This window comes from Protopterus annectens, chromosome 12.part0 (assembly GCF_019279795.1).
Source record: "Protopterus annectens isolate FY-2018-M chromosome 12.part0, PAN1.0, whole genome shotgun sequence".
Lineage (NCBI taxonomy): Eukaryota > Metazoa > Chordata > Ceratodontiformes > Protopteridae > Protopterus > Protopterus annectens.
In genome coordinates, this window is record NC_056746.1 from 609768449 (window position 1) to 609782830 (window position 14382).

General features: G+C 38.9%; 1 protein-coding gene across 3 annotated transcripts in view; it reads left to right on the forward strand.

The window, feature by feature from the left end:
- The window catches only part of TMC5 (transmembrane channel like 5), a 1577296-nt gene that overhangs the window by 1014861 nt on the left and 548053 nt on the right, over positions 1 to 14382 (forward strand). The gene's annotated exons all lie outside the window — the stretch shown is intronic.

Below are 14382 nucleotides of genomic sequence, written 5' to 3' on the forward strand. Positions count from 1 at the left end.
CACAGAACCTATACTATCCCAGACATAGCCTTCAATTAGAGAAGTGGAGGAGCCCACAATAGAAGAAGTAAGAACAACATTAAGGAAATTGAAGTCAGGGAAAGCATCAGGTTCAGATGAGGTCACATCTGATATGATAAAGATGCTGAGTGAGACAGAAGAGACATGGCTCATGAGGGTACTCATAACAGTGTGGAGAGAAAGGCATATCCCAGATGACTGGAGAATAAACATACTAGTGCCAGTGTTAAAGAATAAAGGGGGCACTCACAACTGTAGGCAATACAGAGGTATCAAACTCCTATTACATCGCATGAAAGTTCTGGAGAGTGTTATTGATAAATGAATATGTAGAGTAGTGGAAAGTAGGACGGGAGATGAGCATTTCAGATTCAGATCAGGATGGAGCAGAACTGTCCTAATGTTTGCAGTGAAATAGAGAGTTAAGGAGAAGTTAGAGATGAGGAACGAGCCCAACTGTGTATTCCTAGACTTGGAGAAAGCATATGACAAGGTCCTTTGAAAGCTTATTTGGGCAGTCATGTGGTAATTTGAAGTCTCAGAAACACAGGTAGAATTAGTGTAAGCTATGTACAAGGACCAAAATACTCAGTTTTGAACAATGTTTGCTCTCACAGAGGGGTTCCCAGTGAGAGTGGGTGTGCACCAGGGTTTACCTCTGAACATACTGCTGTTTGTACTGGTAATGGTGTACATTAGAAAACAACGATTGGAGGGGGCAGATAAGAATGTAGCTGTATGCAAACAATGTGGAATTACAGACAGATTCTGAGAAAGAACTTCAGCAAAGGATAGGAAAATGGAATACAAAACTGAAGACACAGTGGATAAAACTGAGTATAGATAAGACAGTTGTAATAGCAGCAAATGGTGGAGTTTGGCAGAAGCTGAGAATTGAGACAGAAGGGAAAATAGGAGGACAGGTTTACAGTTTCACGTATCTTGGAGGAGTGGTTGAGGAGAAGGAAGTCTGAATGAGGAGGTCAAAGCTACAGTCAATAGGGCTGCAGCCAACTTATTCCACAGAGTGTCAGGTGTAGCATATGATAAAAGAAAGCCAAAAAAGCTGAAACGTAAGGTGTACAAAACAGTGGTGTGACCTGTACTACTGTATAGTACAGAAACCTGGACAGTAAAGGCATAACAGTTGAGGAAGATACAGGTGATGAAGATGAAGTGCCTGAGATGGGTGGTAGGATGCAGACTGTGGGAAAGTTGAAGCAATGAGGACATAAGAGCAGATGCCAAAGTAGCTCCAACTGGCAGAAAAGGTTGAAGAGAATAGATTACAGTGGCTCAGGCACATGTGCAGAAAAGCAGAAGACAATCTGGTAAAGAAGATTATAGGCAAATAGGAAGAAGGCAAGAGGAAGCAAGGCCATCCAGCAAAGAGGTGGATGGATTGTGTGGGAGAAGACCTGTGACAGTCAGGCACACATGTTGAAGAAGGCAGGAGAGTGGCATTGAATATATATATATATATATATATAGAGAGAGAGATGGTGACAGTTGACATGACACAATAACCTCATGTAGAAAATGGGAAAAAGGGGGTTGAAGATGATGATGGAATGGATTTGACAGCAAAAGGCATTGCAATTAATAGATTGCAATTAAAAACATTCGGTTTGGCTTGTCAGCATGACAATGTCAAAGATTACAGCTGCACCCAGTCAATAAATGGGTATTTTAGGTGGGTGTGGGGAAAGTTCATTTGTAAGGCACATACTCGTCATCATCATCCTGGCTTGTTGAAGCTTTATGTATGTGTGAATTTATGTACCTATGTGTCTCCATGTCTGTGTGAAACAAGGTAAACAACATAACTTCTTTCACTGTTCCAAAATCAAACATTAGAAAAACAACTAGACAGAAATTGGCTATTTGGTTAGAATTAATGCGACAGTATATGAGGAAAAACAATTGATACTCACTCAGGCTTGTCAGAAGCAGTGAGCATGTATGTGTGTTTGATTGTGTACACTTTTGTGTTCAGTAATCTGAAATACATAACTGTGTTTGAATTTCTTTCACCTCTGTCAGAAAGAAGGATGTAGGCTTTACATGACCAGGTCAGGAGCAGTGTGTGTGTGTGTGTGTGTGTGTGTGTGTGTGTGTGTGTGTGTGCGCGTGAGTGTGCGTGTGTGTGCGTGTGTGTGCGTGTGTGTGCGTGCGTGTGTGTATGTGTGTGTATGCACGTGCATTCGTTTTGTGTGTGTGTGTATGAGTTTGTGTGCAATGTCTTAAATACTGAGGCCTGAATTTATTTGATCTGATCAGTTTCAGACATCTGAGATGTGCCCACTAATAAAATTATTGCATTTGAGGATGAAGATATCTATATGTGAAAGCTGTTGAATATAAGTCTGACGTAACAGCTGAAGTGTGAATGCATATGTGAAGTGGGAGAGGGGTACCTGTGTACCAAACAGTAATCAGCAAGTTATTATTTCTGGACATTTGTTGTGAGTTTTTTTACAAATCAGGAAAGTTCATTAAGGAGCTAGCAAAATGCAGACACAGCCCATGATCTGGGTTTCAAAATTGTCATTTATAATTATAAATTCATGCAATACCTATTGCAGTCATCTTTTCAGAGTCAGTTTACAAAAAAAAATGCACATTTTGTTTTTCTCATACGATAAATACTTAATGCATAATATATATAATCATAAATAAATTATGTTTGACATAAGATCTAATACCAGTATTTATTTTTCCCTTAAATGGATGCTTTTGCACAAGATGAAAGTGTGTTTTTTTTTCTTTTCATTAGATACTCTGTCAGAAATAAAAAGAAACCATTCTAGGCAAATCTAAAGTGGCACTAAAAGTGAACATTGCATTTCCTCTGTAACAAAAATAAAACCTAAGAACAATCTATGGCTGCATGTCTAGATTTATATCTTTTACTAAAAATATCAAAGTTGTCGAATCACAGTTTGACGTTGCCCATTCGATTCTCAGTTAGAGCGTCTTCTGTGAAGCGACATGCGTGAATGGGCGTTCCTTCGTTGAAGGTTGTGCGTTAGGCCTGGCAAGCCAGTACGTAAAAATCTACTGTCAATCATTTGTGGACCGGAGTTCCGCTGTGGTGACCCCTAACCGGGAAAAGCCGAAAGACACAAACAAACTAAAAATATCATAGTGCGTTTGGGATACAGCCATGCATTGATATATGTCATGGACAGGCTCTTGTGGCCATTAGAATGCACTAAGCTGCAAAATGGCATTGCATTCAGCTTCTTTAGTTGGTGATTATATGATTAATGGTGGTATGCAGCATAGATCAGGAGTATGACTTTTCAGACTATCCACTGCAACAGTAATTGAAGTAATATGTATGTATTCTCCAATAATTTAATATTTTGTCACTAAAAGGATATCACCATCAAATTCCCTTTGTACTGAAAATGGCAATATGGTATTTCCGACTTCATCACTGAGCTGCATTTAAATTCTAATGATTGGAAGGGCATTCTTACTGGTATTTTATACCAAAGTATCCATGCATAATTTTCCAAATATTTTATTAACAACTTATTATTAAGAAAACATTGTTAATTGTGGATAATTGAGGATTAATTAGTACCTTAAATTTTTTATCCATTTTCTGAGTATTTTAATCAACCTCTGTACAGCAGATGCCATTTCTCTAGCACTCTATCTATTGCTGGAACATCTTGAGAATAAAAACACGTATGCAAGGGTACTATTCATTGACTTCAGCTCTGCTTTTAACAGTTATCCCTTTTCATCTGGTAATGAAGCTACTACAACTAGGCATCAACACTCCACTTTGTAACTGGATTCTTGACTTTCTCACAGACAGACCTCAAAGGTCTGCGCAGGAAATAACTCCTCAGAAGGCAACACTCAACACTGGAGTTCCACAAGGATGTGTACTAATCCCTTGCTGTTCACCCTGTTAACACACGATTGTACAGCCGGGTACAATACTAATCACATCATCAAGTTTGCTGATGACACAACTGTGGTAGGCCTCATCAGTAATGACGATGAAACAGTGTATAGAGATGAGGTAGAATAATTGACTATGTGGTGTGGAAATAACAACTTAGCACTAAATGTGAACAAGATAAAAGAGATATTTGTGGACTACAGGAAAAATCGCAAGGAACATTCTCCCCTCACCATCAATGGGGAAACAGTGGAAAGAGTGAGAAGCACAAAATTTCTGGGAGCACACATCGATGAGGACTTGTCTTAGAACACAAATATAAATGCCATAGTCAAGAAGTGCACCAGAGATTGTACTTTTTAAGAAGGCTGAGGAAAGCAAAACTCCCATCAGCAGTTCTCACTACCTTCTACACAGGTACTATGGAAAGTATCCTGACGAACAACCTTGTAGTATGGCATGGAAGCTGTTCTACCTCTGAGTGCAGATCCCTCCAGAGAGTAGTGAAGAGAGCTGAGAGGATTATTAAGACCACCTTACCACCTATCCACGACTTTTGGTGCAATACATGTTGTGAATTTGTAAAGTAACCATACTGCAATACTCTAATATTCACAGTGCAATACTCAAATGTCTCTGTCTGTGCCAGGATCAATGCAAAGTCTTAACCAAGTACCTGTGCAATACTAAAGAAGTAAGTGTTCAGTTTGAAAAGTGTTAAAATGTGTTTCTAATTATGTGTAATATTAGTCTGTCTACCTGCATGTTTGTGATATAATAACTAGGTGTTATATGTGTAAATGTCTGTGAAAGTAGTCTATATGTTGTCTGCACATTGAGTCTGAAGACACAGAATTTCATTCAGTTTTTGCACTTGTGTGATTTCTGAATGACAATAAAGTTTACTTTGACTTTTTGACAAGTTTTCTGGAGATTCAAGAGACTGCATGGAAAAGGAGAACTGCACATTGACCAAGGCTAAAACTACTCCTCGGGCTACAAGTGCAAAACACTTAGTAAATTTTAAAAAACATTGCAGTCATCAATGAACATCTTAACCTCTAAGTTGAATCAAGTCCTGAAATGCAACAAATCTTTGTAGGAAGCCAGTGAATGTAGCTAGATAGCTCTGAAACACATATACAGGGGTCCAGGGAAGTATATATTGTGGGAAGAAATATCCAGGGAATTGTTATGGCTAGGCTTGTAGGCCAATAGCCTAGTACTGACCTATGAACCTATGACAAGAGACTGGAAAAACAACATATTGCACTTCTTAAACAAACAGAAAAATAAGAATTATTACACTGCAATGCATTACAAATGAAGAGCTCCAGGTGTGGACTAAATGTCCTGAGCTGAATATATGAAGTTGTATCATTTAGTAGATCATTCTAGCAGGAACATCCTTTGGGTAATTGACCTCCTAAATGACATGGAGGGAGTGGAACCCTTGCAGTTCATAAAACATGTGCTAAGACTATTATTGTACAGATCATCACAAGTGAAGGTGAATAGAGCCTGTAAGAGAAAAACTAGGGTGAGTTTGTTTCCCTAGGCATTCTATTGTCCATTTTTATAACTAGGTAGACATGGAAGAGGTTCTGTGAAAAGCCAAAGAATTGGGACAAGCATACTAGATGGCTGGCACTCAGGTTCTTCTACCCCCCCCCCACACACACACACACACACACACACACACACACACACACACACACTACAAATTTATCCTCTTTAATAACTGAAAAGCCTTTCTACCAGTGTTGCAGAAAGTAGTAGAGTTCAGGTGCATTTAACATTTTCTGTTGCACTGCATGTCCAGAACGGAAATCAATAGCTGTTCTTTGAGCATCTATCTGAGACAGATACATATCTAAGCACACTTTACCAATGAGACCACGGATCACTGAATGAAAGGCAGGAATGAAGTATGGCCAGACCCTTCTTTGTCCTTTATAGTGGTGAAAAAACACTCAGTCTTCCCCCGAATTCCCTGTAAAATCACCGGACGTGAAAAGAACCTAGGAACAAGGTACATCTGAAAGCAACCTAGAGAGATGGGAACGCTTCCAGAGGGTATGCCCAACATTATTTACTAATAATGAGACAGACAACCACTTTCAACCACCCACAGATTTAGCAGAAGAATTTAAAAATGACGTTGGTATGGAATTCAGTACCCTGGGTCCTTGGATCCTCTTGTGTTTGGAAAAGAGCGGATAGATTAAAAAAAAAAAAAAAGAACAATAAGAAGGACTAAAAAATATATAATGGCAGCTGTTATAATGAGTGTGCCATAGGCATGAACCTAAGACCCTGTCTGAGACTGTAACTGAAATTGAATAAAGCTTCCCTTTTTGTAGAACATTTTTTAAAGTGTGATATGATTTCTCAGGGACAGCATTCTCTCTAAAACTAAGTTTCATTCATGGGAAAAGTATTTGGTAGTCTGGTTTTAAAATCTGAGGGAGTATTTCATCCAACCTGGAAAACATTGTCTCTGAAATAAAGTGATTTATGGAAAGAATATAAGGTAGTTCTGTGTTTAACATCTGATGAAGAACTTCATCCATCCTCATATATTTAAACCCCTTTGGCCCTTCAGACATCCACATCAGTTTAAGTAGGGTGTGATGGGTCACTGGCCTTCTAATATTCTTCTACTGTTCGGCTATAGTAAGGAGTGACACATATTTTGATAGTGTACTGGGATGCAGAATAATCCTATCACTTATTGTGGTGGGTGGATAAATTGCTTTTGCAGTGGACTACTTTTGATTCTGTGCAGACACTGCATCTGGGCAGTGGCAGTTTTACAGTATTGATATTGATAGAATAAATATTGCACTATGGGAGAAGACAATGATTAATGACAGTGCACTGCATCAGAGCAGGGCTTTAGTTTAATTGCTATTTTGCTGTTGTGGGTGAAGAGAGTAACTTTTGGTTGACGATAGTGATATTTATGTTCTTGTTAAAGGTTGAAGGGATTCTTGCTGGAGTGTAGAGGAAACGTCCTGGCTATGGCTAATCACAGAGCTTGTCAATTTTACTTCTCTTTGAAAGTAGCTCCTCTTTTCTCCCATATGAGACTTCACATAGTTCAGAGTCTGAAAAGGTGGTTATACATGAAAACAGAGCCATAAATAAAGTAACAGATGTAACACTCTCAATTGTAAAATGATGAAAAACTCCCAGAATTATACCTTTTAATGAATGCTTTTCATGCTGGAAATAAAGTGAGGTTAGTCTCTAAGCTTACAGGTTTTACACTTCCTTATTAATGAAGGAATGAGGAGAACTGAGATGTATCACCACCTTTCTTCATCAACAAGAAAAGCTGTCACCAAGACTAGATAATCTTCAATGATGTGATTCATGATATGCTTTTATTTTAGACTTCAGTTAGATTTTATTAAACATCAGTAGGAAAGGTATAGAGGATGCTTTTGTAGACTGATTATTTAAGAAACTGTTAATGTGTTAATTCAGCTTTATGAGGAGAAAGCAGTCATTGTTACTTTTAATGTGCTTCAATGTGCAGTTAACCTTGTGCTTTATAGCTGATACTGTAGGTATTTCTTAGTTGTTTAATTTACACATGATTTGCAAGGAAAGCTTATTCTTCTGAAATGAATGTACTGATTTGTGATACCTAATAAATCTCCACAGTTCCAATTATAAAGGTAAGAAATCCAATACGCAGTTCGAATGACAATAAAGCAGTCAATATTTATTTTGAAGAAGTTCTTTGTGAATGAAAGCACTTCCCAGTTGTTTTTTGTTTTATTGTCATTTGAACTGAGTATTGGATTTGTGATGCCTCTTATTTTTGGGAGAATGTAGGGAAAGCCTTATTGTTTAACTCCCATTTTTCAGTTTATATGCCCATTTGTGGCTTTCCTTCTTCCCTAGACAGGGATTTGGTAGTGGCTTTCCCCATTTATCCTCTTGCCTATCCCCTCTGGTTCCTCTTTTTAGCGGCAGCCAGGGGTTTTGCTTTTTTCTGTATCCATCCATCCACAATCCCTTTTCCCATTTTGCATATGGGGTCACTGTGTCACTTCAATGGTGATAATCATCTAGAGCCAAGGTTAAACTGCTGGGTGACTTGCCTTGTTGTGGTAGTTTTTCCATAGCATACACTTACACCTATGGCCAATTTAGAATGTGTCACATTTAAAGTCCACTGTGATTGTTTGCACATAATTTTAGTGGAGTTTAATGGGAGCTGAACTGCATTTTTAGTTATTTGTAAAACTGTGTTTGGAGTTTGGTATCCTGGAATCTCAGAGGTTTAAATGCACAAATTAAAAGGACAATTGTTATTGCTGACCTATACCAGCTACATGCGCAAGTAGTATTACTGCAGTAAGCAGAGCTGGGATTCAGAAACTCTATTTCTGTGATCACTGCCAAGGCAACACTGTTTATAACGTATGCGGCCTAGCCAGTGTGCATGAATTTATACTTTTGTTACCATACAACATAGCTATGTATGTGAACACTAGACTAACTGTCCTGAAGAGCCAATTTAAGCCTAGCCAATTACCCAAGGTCAGAATCAACTCTGTATCATGTGTCTGTGAGGTAAAGACCTTAAGCATTTTTCCAAATCTACCCATGAGCTGTCATAAGCACTTTCATCTCCTAGACATCATAAGAACTACCAAACACTTCCCATCATATCATTTTATACGTAAAGTAATACGGGATCTGGATTTTGTTAAGTATAAAATCATGTGATGGGAAGTGTTTGGTAGTTCTGATGATGTCTAGAAAGATAAAAGTCCTTAACTACTGTATTGCAAAGTAATAAAAGTATGGTTGAGCATTTTTATTCCTTTGGAATTCTTCATGGCCTATGTCTTCTTGGAGATTAAAATCACTCTATGAACAAACTGAGCCATGGAAGTAATCAGATTAAAGATGTAGGCTTTACCCTATTTCATATTTGAAAACTGCTGCACAGCTGTGCTCAGCTCATTTGTACAACATGTGGCTGCCAATACCAACATACAGAGGACATAGCTTCACCTGGACTTCATTGGTTCTATACAAAGAGCAGTGAGATTTCTTGTTGGTTGTACATGGCCATCAATCAGCGTGCTCTCTGTAACCCATCTTGCATGATAGGTCCGCAAAAAGGTAAGTAATTTATGCGTGTGAAGTGTTTATATATATATTTTTTTTACTAGATTAAATTTGGAAAATTGGTGTATGGGAAAGAGATGAAAAAGGTAAGTAAGCAGAGGGTAGAACAGAAGGAGAATAAACTAGAATTGAGCAAGATGTATGCTCAATAGAAGGTAATTTGTTTGTTGGATAGGCACCTGTTTTTTGTGAGGAAAAAGGAAAATTTGGGAAGGAATGAAGGTAAAAAGGAAGGAAGAGGGTGATAAGAGGGTTAGGTTAGGTAGTAGGGAAAGGCAAATGGCTGAGAAGGTGTGGGGTAACACAGTGAGGGAGGAGGAACACAATGGTGATGGGGACAGACAAACAGAGGAAAGACAATGGTGAGATGAGGACTGTAAAACCAATAATGTGGATATGGACACAAAAGAGGAGGGAAATACCATGTTGGGGATAGAAGTGGGTGTTTGCAGCAGCAGTTTCTGTAAGTTAGAGGAGGTGGGAGTTTACTCATCACCTTGGGTACTGTTCCACTGAGTCTCAGTTCAAAAGATGGTGCCAGTGCTTTACAGGGATATGACTCAACAAGTCACCAGAAAATGCTGGCATCAAACTTTGTGTCAATGATATCCTCCATAAGCTCTGCAAGGTGCCAGTGGATGAAAAGATGTCACTTCCACTCACACTGCTTCTGGCAGGCACAACTGTACTAGATTCTCATGCAGGCCTAACTGACTCAAGCGCAGCAGATAGAGAAGGAAGTACGGAAGCAGCTGTGGCACCCTTGGCATGCTGGGCACTTCTGATGGTGATGGTGGTGGAGGAGTTTTCTTTTTCTGAAACCATAGCCAGAATGAAAGATTTGTTTCAATGGGAACATTGTAAAATTTCAATATCCCAGAAAAAAATATAATTTATTTTCCTCTTCCTGCAGCTGTTCCTCTTATGCTATCTGACTTAGGGGGTGTTTTCTTGTTCCTCTTTTGCTACCTGCCTTAGGGAATCGTTTCTTGTTCCTCTTCGATACCAGCTTTAGGATATGTTTTCTTGACAGCCGCAACATGCCTCATGGGCAGTCACAAGCTCCTAAGAAGTCAGGTAATTTGTATAAGGTCCCTCAAACCAATGAATATTTTGTTTTTGATCATAAATCAGATCCTGCAGTTTTATTTCTTTAGCAAAACAATTTATTGTCAAACATCTGGTGAATGTGAACCCTATCCCTTCTAACACATACAGGAACATTTTTGATAGGTTTGGGGAAAAAAAATTCTTATTCTGCTTTAATCATTTACATTTTAAACTGCCAGAATCACATGATAACATTTCTGTGAGCTTCTTTTGAGAATATGAAAAAGTTAACTAATAAAATTGCTTCTTCATAGATTAAAACATCTCTGAGCCTTAAATAGCTTCTGTCTGTATGGTAACCAAACACTCACTAAAATACTTCCGTTATTGCGCTCTGCTTATGCTTTATCCAGCGTGACTGCTACTGGATCATAACATACCAGAAGATGTCAAAGCTAATTTTTTATTTTCCTCTTGATGATGAGGTAATGTTTTGCCCTTCTGCTGCTGATTTTCTTAAAAGACTTAATGAAAGAAAGAAGTTAATTCAGGTGATTACCCAACATTTTCAACCATCCTTTTCTAAGGTTATTAAGAACTTTTCTTCATATTCAGGACTTTTTTTCAGAAAGCAAAACAGACATTTAAAAAGCAATGAAAAGGAGGCTCAAACAGAAGGGGATACCTGTCAGAACCAATGACAGTCTAAAAAGTCAGAATGGCTGTCTTCACCTTCAGAAATGTCCACCAACCCATTCTGGCAACCCAGTATACATGCATTTGATCGGCCAGTGGATGGTCGATCGGAAAATGTGCGAAAGCAGTGCAGCAGGTTCCCACAATTGAGAACCGGAGAAAGTCAAAACACACAATATTCCCCCCTTTTTGACCCATGGTAGCGCTTCTTTAGGTGGTAGAGCAGTCAGAAATGTCACATTCAGTGTTTTGTATGGCATTCTGACCATTTGCCACTTTCAAATTCGACATTCTGATTCAGCGTTACACCCGTTCGAGGTTGGTGTGGACGCTCAAATGAATGCATACCTGGCAACCCATCAAATCTTTCCCTGGGTGTAGGTCTGCATGTTCCTCCTTAGCATCAGATAATGTCAGACAATTGAGTTCTGACAGTCCTTCAGTAATGATGCAGATGGCAGTGGGAGTTCCTTCCTCTTTTTCGGGGATTTCTCTTCATCCAACAAACCAGACTTACCTGTTTTCTTCACTCCTGAAATGTACGCTTTCACTAGGGCGTCACAGAATAAGTGCCCCCAGATCATTCAAGGAAAGAAGGAAGGAACCTGGATACCAGTCCTTGACCTTTCTTTTTTCAGTATTTATATCAAAGTCCCAAAGTTCAAAATGCTGTCTCTTCAATCTCTGTTTCTCCTCATACCTCCTTGCAGTTTTTTGGCAACATTAGATTTAAGATATGCTTATCATGACATGCCATTTCACAAAGATTTTAAAATTATTTTAAAATTTTTCTGTGTCTGGCTTACATATTCACTTCTCCAGCTTACACTTTGGGTTATCCAAAGGGTATTTACAAAGTTTACGGCATCAATAATTGCTCACTGCAGATTGCAAGGCAAGCATATCTTTCCATATTTAAATGACTATCTTATATTTGCAGACTTATTTTGAAAATGTCAGGAATCTCTGACCATGGTAAAGGAACTTCTTATCAGTTTGGGGTTCTGAGTGAATTCATAGAAATCATCTTTCATTTCTCCTTACATGATAATGTTTCTTGGATGCCTTCTAGGCACATCCCTCAAAAGGGCCTTTCGTCCTTAGGACAAAGTAGACTTTAAAAGAACAGTTCCTGATGTCTTGCAGTAATTCTCTGACTTTAGCCAAGGAATAGCCCAGGATTCTGAATTATATATCCTCTACAATTCTCAGGATTCCTCATGCCAAACTTCACCTGAGGAAATTCAGTGGCACCTCAAAAAAGTATGGTCACAACATTTGCACCCCATATCTTTTCAGGTTTCTGCACTAGGATTTGTAAATGGTGGGTGGACCACATATCTTTAAACTTTGGTTTCCATTGCCCCTTCTAGCTCATACTCAAAAAGTAATCACTGATGCCTCAGACTTTGCTTGGGGGGGGGGGGGCTGTTTCAAAGAGGGATGAAAGTCAAAGTCAATGGGATAAACAGTTCAGGCTGAAACATAGAAATTTCAAAGAGATGATGACAGTAATAGATGTTCTCAAAGCTCTAAATCATCTTTGGGGTTGAGAACCTCTGCTAGTAATCACAGAAAACAACAGAATGATGTGGTACGCAAACAAAGAGGGGAGTACCAGATCCTACCCACTTTGAAGACTAGCCATGATAGCCTAGGATTTAGCAACTCAGAGCACTCTAACCCTCCATGCTAACTTTACTGCAGACAAGCTGGGCAGGACCAGGACAGGACCTCACAAAAGGAAAATGAATGTGAGGGTCTTCCAAGAATTGATCTAGTTATGGAAACTGAAGAAGCAGATCTTTCTGACTCCATTCACAGCAGATAGTAGAAGAGATGCTGCAAGATCTGGAAGACAAGTGGATTCTCATTGCCATGGGCAGGAATGCTCATGTACACCTTTCCTCTAATTCCATTGATTTCCAGGATTCTTCTAAAGATTTAGATGGACTCCCATAAGATAATTATTGTGACTCCCACCTAGGCAACAGTAGTTTTCCCTTCTTTTGAAAGATGAGCAAAGGCAATTACCACAAAATTCCTCACAGACTGGACTTTCTCACACAAATCACGGGGTTGTTTGATACACCCCAACCTTAAGTTTCTTCATCCAACTACCTGGATGATAGAGTGCTAATACCTTTTAAGCATGTTTTTGAAGATGTGTAGCAGGTGTTAGAGGAGGCTAAGAAAACTGCTACCTGAAAATCATATATGGGTAAGTTAAAACGTTTTTCTAGTTGGTGCCAAATTAAGATCCAGGACCCTTTTAAGACCCAGGTGGCTCTCATTCTAGAATACTTGTGTGAGTTACAATTCTCAGGCCTTTTTTATTTTTCAGTCAAGATTCATCTTTCAGCCACCTCTGCTTGTCTAGATTCCCCCACTTTTTATACACTGCCTCAAGTCAAACAGTTTTTGAAAGGGGTCCTATTATCCATCCTCCTAAAAAATAGATGGCTCCTTCTTGGGATCTAATTTTATTTTAGAAATACAATCTGAACCAGCTCATCAGGCTGAGTTTAAATTCTTAAACTTGGAAAGCAATGTTATTCATTGCTCTAACGTCTGCAAGAAGAGCATTTGAGTTACAAGGTCTGACAGTGAGTCAGCCTAATCTCATTTTTCATAAAGGCAGGGTATCTTTGAGAACAAATCATTCATTCATGCCTAAAATGGTTTCAGAGTTTACTTTGGGTCAGGTTATTCATCTCCCTGTCTTCCCTCCACAACCTAAAAACAAGGAAGTAAAGATTTTACATAACAGTAAAAAACACAAAGCTAGAAGAACCAACACAATACCACACAAAGAGCACTGAAGAGCTTCAGTCCCGAGTGAGAATGCAGTTTTGGCATTCATTTGCACTTAAGCCCTGACTGGAAATGCACTACTGCCCAATTAGCAGCTGCCTGCTGATCATGTTCACAGCACCTTGCAACCAGGGTTGCTGCCCTCTTCTCCCCACCTATGCTACTTATTAGCATTTAACCTAACATAAGATGCTCAGCCACCAGCAGAAAGTACTAGAAGAGAGTGGTTTATATAAAGCAATGTTTCCTAATGCTGAAAGCATTGTGAAGGCCCTGTGGCAGGTGTGTCCCTCTTATACCATGTCTATCCCCACTTTCAGCTGGCTTGTGAATTATTTTATTAGTTAAGCTGTATATATACATACATACAAACATATAGATAGATAGACAGATATAGATATAGATATAGAAATAGAAATAGCTTAATCTGTGTTGCTCAGACAGTGTGCACTCATTTCAGTCATTCTGTCCAAGTTTTTTCCTGCATCTTAAGTTAGACAGTGCAATTCTTACACACCAAATTACCTATGATGTTCCCACAGGTTAGAATTTTGTTTATTAAACAATACAATGTATGCTGAACAGCACAGGGTAACTTAGCAGTGGTGTAGCTACTATTTGTGTAACTGCACACCAACTCCCACACTGTTTCATCATTAGATAAGAGAGAGGGAGAGGATGGATAACTGTTACCCCAGTATGTGGTATTCAGTGCAAGATCTGAC